The sequence below is a fragment of the Chelmon rostratus genome, chromosome 5 (genome assembly GCF_017976325.1).
Source record: "Chelmon rostratus isolate fCheRos1 chromosome 5, fCheRos1.pri, whole genome shotgun sequence".
NCBI classification, from domain to species: domain Eukaryota; kingdom Metazoa; phylum Chordata; class Actinopteri; order Chaetodontiformes; family Chaetodontidae; genus Chelmon; species Chelmon rostratus.
This window is the reverse complement of record NC_055662.1, coordinates 19,761,098-19,767,575: the sequence shown is the minus strand read 5'-3', so window position 1 is coordinate 19,767,575 and position 6,478 is coordinate 19,761,098.

The following is a 6,478-nucleotide window of genomic DNA, read 5'->3' as shown; positions in this document are numbered from 1 at the left end:
ACACACCATAAAAGCCATGGACAAGACTGTATGATGCATTGTCAGCTTAGGTGCATTGATAATTTATGTCTATGGTGGGTGGAGGGATATAAGTCCCTTGTAAAGAGGGACAGAGCTAGTTATATCTACAGTCTGATATAAGACTATTAATATCCAACATTTTGAGGCTCCATGTTTCAGATTTTTAATACCCAGCATCAGTCCAACAGCCCAGCAGGCTGCAGGAAATATTTTCTTTTCTTGATGTTCAGCCCAGCACCTGGAACATCAGAAAACATATCCGGAGGACACGCAGACGCTTGCACCAGTGGCCAGACTGAGACCTGGTTTCTCTGAGAAGCAGAAGATAAGGATGTTTCATCACAGGCGTTTCTCTCTTCAAATTTAGTTTGGATTTTTCACCCTGCTGCTCCAACCTCTGCTCAGAGTGATGAACCATCACATTAACCCGGAAGACCGCACGCTGCCGAGCTTCAGCGGGCCTGAAAAAAGCACAGTTACAGAGATGTTTCATGCTGACTGTCGATCGCTGTGCTTCATTCAAATAACAGATGATCCAGTTTGTTATCTCCTCTCCTCTCTGGGGCCAAATCGGATTAAGCACTTGATTTCTAACATACAGCGCTCTATCTGGTTACACTGAATAAACTCTGGAAACATCTGAAAAATAAACAGTACAATTTGGACCTTTTGGCACATTTACAATTTTTAAATTAACAAAATAAACTCATTGTGACTGAAGAAGGTAGAAAACATGGACTTAGCTGTGAAATCTCTGCTTGGCTGTTTGGGAGTGTGAGTCCTCAACCTGCACATCACGTCCCTCCCTAACATTTTAACAGTTACTAGCAACTCGAGTGGAAAATGTTTGAGACTCGCCTCGAGAAACCTTGTGTCTGGAGGAGCTGCCAGCTCCCCAGAGCATCACTGCTGCCGTCTGCCCGAGCTTCCAGAGGCACACCTCCATGTTCTGGTCCAGTGACAGTCACTGCAGGAAAACACAGCAAAACGGTGTTTACTGAGCTCATCTTTTCACTTAAAAATACATAAAACATAAAAATATGGCCTTTACAAGAAATGGCTGATGGATAAAATGTATATATCGATGACGAGGCTATAGAGTAAATCAGTACCATTGGCAGGCCTGTATAAAAATTAAGCATTTAGTCCTCCACAAAGAGACACATCGATTAGGTCCAAGGTGGACAAAAAACATCTTCGTCACTTTGCCTCATTTTGATATGTAAAAACATTGTTCTTATATCAACATTAGAATTAATCCAGTGGCTTAATAAATATAAAGTTTGGGAGATAGTTACTTCTGATGTGATCCAAGAAGCAAATCCCCCAGATGAGTAAAGATTATATAAAATTAGTTAAGATTAAATAAAGATTATTAAAGTCAATATCATTATTAATAGAACAAGCAAAGGTCTTTCACTATTTGATAAATAAAAGTCCTCCTTTATCTGTAAAGCATGAAAACCACCACTGAGATACCCACCAACAGTGAAACCAGGCAACAACAGCTCCGTCAGGCTGAATGAACAGCAAACATTTCCAAATAGTGGCGTATGATGAGAATGAAATACACAGAACTGAGCCATAAATACTGTCGCTGAGTCACACAACCAAAAAAAGTGAATTCCAGCCGCCACTTTTCCTGAGCAATGGCATGTGCTTTTCAAATGAAAACTCTGATGACACACTGAAAAGAATATTGAACTGTTACCTATTTCAGGGTAGAATAAAGGTCAATGTTCCTCTAGTGATTTTAATTTGCTTGAGAATGACCACAGGAACACTTTCTATGAAAATGATGTGATCAATTTGTACACTACACTGTACTACAGCGAGACATTTAAAGCAGCATAGCAGCGACAATAGCACACCTTTCGGTATGCAGGTACCGTGAGAATTAAGGCTTTTAAACGACCAAATCAATGCAGTGAAGACTGAGTTATAGCGTTGCTGTACATATGCAGGAAGTGGTTACTTTACGTGGAAGCCTTGCTTTCACAAAACTGAAACGTTGCACATTTGAGCGGTTTTGCAGCCAGGCTGGTTGTGCATTCAATCCACACACAAAATAGCGCTGTTTTCACTAAATGATAGTGCTATGACAGCTATAACAATGGCAACAAAGAACAGAAGTTTTATACTCTGTATGAGGAGAAGCTACTGTGTTTAGCTTACTGACATCTAGAAGACGATTACTGGCCCAGCAAGCACTACTGCTAACACTAAGTGACCCGAGAAAACCCTGTGGAGTAATTTGTAGCATTCAAGTAAGATTAAGTGGTTTAAAAATGTATTTATTCTTTATTTTCTTTTGTGTTTTCAATGAAGTCTTCGTGTAGTAAGAGGCACGCATAAGCTGTGGCATAGCTTCAGTTTTTGACCCGCAACTGTGGGCTGGACTTCAGAGGACAACATCAGTCAGTCTGCCCTGCACAGCCGCGCTCATTCACCTTCCCAGCATGAATGATGGCTCTCAGAATGAGATTCCAGTGCACCTCCAGAGTCTCTGATGTAATACTTATCAGAAAAGGTTGTCAGAGCACAAAAAAAAATCGCTTTTTCTAAGTTCGTGCACATTTGTAATCTTTGTGCTTAAAGGATTAGTGTCTCATTTGCAAGAGTATTTCTGAGTGGGTCATAACAAGAGTTGATTGTGTCTCTGTGTGTCCTTGTTTAATCTCTTCCTTCTAAAATAAAGGATTTGTCGAATAACTCAACGAGTATAAAGACACGAAAAAAGAACTTAATCTCTCTTTGAGAGCATGTTAATGTCGGTGCTTTGGAAAAACAGTGCAGCGCTCTTCTGTCCCTCAGTCCAGCGTGTCACACGTCCTCTCTGGTGTCTGTGAAATAGATGCATTATTTATTTTACATGCAAAAGAACAACCGGTGTGAACGTGACACTAAGAGGAAGAAAGCGACTGTGCTTTTAATCTAAACAGAGCCAGGCGCCGTGAAATGACATGTTCTCTCTGGCTTCCACCTGCTTAAATTTACATTTCTCTCTGAAGACGGACTGTACTCTTTCATCATTTATCAAGGGGTATGTGCTTAAAAAAACACTTTTTAAGAAGCATTATGGCTCATGTGTGAGACTGTCTGATATTCTTTCGTCATTGTTGAGTGGTCATGTTTTGTTCCAGCTGATTACTGAATCATTGATGGGGCACATTCTAACTAATTCATTTCCTACGCACTGACAGCGTTCTGCCTTCAATATTATTCCAAATCTTGTAGGTTTACAGCAATAATTGTGTTGTTTTGTTAGTACAGCCTGTGAAAGTTTCTTGAAAGTGAGAAACACAGAAGGTTTTTAGTTAATTTGAGATTCAATTAAGGAAGAAGATGCTCTTGAAGCTCTTCTCAGTGGAAGCAGTTCAACTAGCACTTTAATCCCTATTTGGCAGGACTGAATAACGTCCTCCCGTCCTCCTCTGAATACAGTGTGTTCTGTCAGGCTGATGAACATTAGGAACACAAGTCCGGCAGAACATCACCTTATTTGGTAACACCGTTCCCAAAAGCTTACGCGAGCATAAAAACAGAATTGTGCGCAAAGACAAAGGTCAAATGACTTTCCTTATTTCCATCCAAGTCGCAGATGCAAAGCTTGAGGCGGTCCGAGCGCGCTGAATAACCCCGTACAGAGAAGTGAGAGCCAGTAGAAGGTGCAGCTCCATTTCCATGCTGGTTTAATGTTTCTAATGAATGCAAAATGTGCTCATTTTCTGAGTCAGTCCAGTTCTCCCAGTGCAATTCATCACTTGTTTCACACTCACAGCAATGCCAGAATGCAATGAATCTGGACTCTGATGCACCTTGAATGTTATTCCTCGCATTGTGCAGCACTATAGTGCATGAACTGTTTTAATCTTCTTTCATGTAGAAAGTTTGTTTTTAATCAGACTCTTTGCAATAATGAGGCTCACGAACTCTCATCGCCTTGCTCTTGAAGGACTCAGTGTGTTTATTTAAAGAGCTGGTGGTGAATCTCAGACTGAAGACACGGACATAAAGCATAAACCAGACATAAGCCGTCTACATGTCCGCTGATGTTACACTAAATCAAAGTAAAAATGTGTTTCCCGCTGATTTGGATGAGTCAGCCCTTTACATGTAAATGTGCTATTAGCTGTAACTGGAGCAGGATGAGGTTATTGTGTTCGTGGTGTATGTAATATGATTTGTTATGTTATTCAAATCAATATTAATGTCCTGAAATGGATTAGGGTTAAGGTACCGGTTAGGTAACTGTTCTAATACCAGCATTAATAGAAAGGGAACAGACAGTATGATTGGACGAAACCAAATTATGAGCCATTAATTTTCATTCTGGGTCGTAATCACAAGTGAATGAAATATGGCAGGTTTAACGAGACTCTCCCCTCTAACCTCAAACTGTGATAAGATACAGGTGACCCCGATTTAACTGAATGGTTTCATGTAAATGAAACAGCTTGATTCTGTACTGATCATCGCTGTCAGTTCATCTGAGTGCAAACACACTTTGATGATCCTGCAGGGCCGTGCTGCTAATATTGGGTGAGTGTGTGTCCTCGTATTCTTTCGCGTGTTTGGGTAATACGTGACGGGACAGAACAGCAGCAGCAGAGCAATGGAATAAAATCAATGTAAAATTCCACTGAGCAACAGTCCTCAATTCAATGTGTCATCTGAGCTCCGACAATGTGGCACCAAGACATGGAAATGCTGCTCAGGCTGCACGACGGAGAAACAAGATGCAGGTTAGCCGTTAGCGATTAGCGGCTTACGTCACAGGACACGGCACGGTTACATTACCGTAATATGATGGAGCTGTGTGCTGAATTTAAGCAAGACAATGTACTTCTTTATGTCAGAGCCATAACTTGACAGCCATCAGGAGATATTACAAGATAAAGTGCAGCTGCAGCGCACAGTAAGAACTGTCAGGGCTTGGATAACAGACATGAGAAAAGTTGATTTATGGGAGAATAAATATTTGAAAGCAGATACAGACGCCTGAAAGAACACTGAATTATGTTGCATTGTATTCTAGTGTCCTAGTGTTCCACCGCTTACAATGATGCAGAAAGGTATCCCAAATTGTTGAAGGCAAACCTACAGTGTGCCTTTGAGTGTACAGTAATCACTGTGCAGCAAGTAGTTTGTAGCTAGTTGTATAGATAGCTGCATTGCAGTTGACCAAAAAAAATCATCTGATCGGGCTATTTTCAAAGCACAATAGAAAAATGCAGCAGCCACGTGGAAGTCACAGAACAGCCACAGGGTTCTGAAATGTAATGTCAGACATTGTGATTGAAAAGATGTCCAGAAAGGGCAAAAGGTGACAAAAACCACAGGAATTCATTGTGTGTGCAGACGTTCCTCTACTGAACAGTGTGTTTCTGCAGGTTTGTGTCTTGTGGTGTACAAAAAAAAAGATTTTTTTTTTCCCACAAGTTTTTGTTGCATCTTTCCAATAATTTCTCAAACTGTAATGACAAAACAGGAAGGTTGCCTCCAAAAGGACCCATGTGACAGCTGTGGAAATGATGTGAAGTTCCCTGGTCTTCTGTGGTTCAGGTCTGGTTCCTCGGTACAGGCAGCTACAAGTGCTAAATCTGAATCAGTGCTAGCTTGGTAAAGTAATTTTTTTTCTTTTTTTTTCATGTACCTGATACCCAAATCTTCTCTTTACCAGAGCCTAAAAAGGTAAACCAGTGCTTTTTTCAAGCCTTCCAAGTTCTTTTCTAATTGCTGCCTGTCACTTTTAAGGTAAATGAGTAAATATGCAGATTTTATTTCTGCTGTTGCTCCTTTAATCATTTGACTGCAGCAAAATCATTCCTTTGTCGACCTCTTTCCTGTTGTCTTTTAGAGCAGCTGTTTAAGATATATGATTTGCAGTTTTGTGGCCTCTGTCTGCCTTTTTATCTATAAAACAAACCTCAGTTGCTGCACGCTGCCTCTGCTGTCTGGCATTTTTTCCAGGACTGTTTTGTCAATTCCACGACAAATACCATGTGACATGTGAGGGGGCTGTGATTAAATAACAAGCAGTGACCGCAATGCACAGTGATTCATGAGACTGTGTTATCTTCAGCGTCTGAACGGAGCCCATTCCCCAAATAAAACAGAGACCTCTACCATTCATGACAAGCCATGACACAAACTTGGTTAGCGAGTTATTTAATTGGCAGGCTGTTCTGTTAGCATGTAGTGCAAAGTGTGGTTTTTTGACAGGCAGCTGTCACCTATTACAAGTGTAGTCAACATTTCTTCTTTAATTTTAAAAATTAAAAAGGTGGCAAATTTGTTGCAAGTGAAGTCTAATGTTATTTAACTTATTTAATGTATTTCTATTTTATTTTTATTGTTTTAATGAGCCTCTCATCATACAATAACTGGTGCCACTCATGTATATGTACACATACTATTCAGGGGGATATTAAGGCTTGAGCAGCCAATGTTTGGG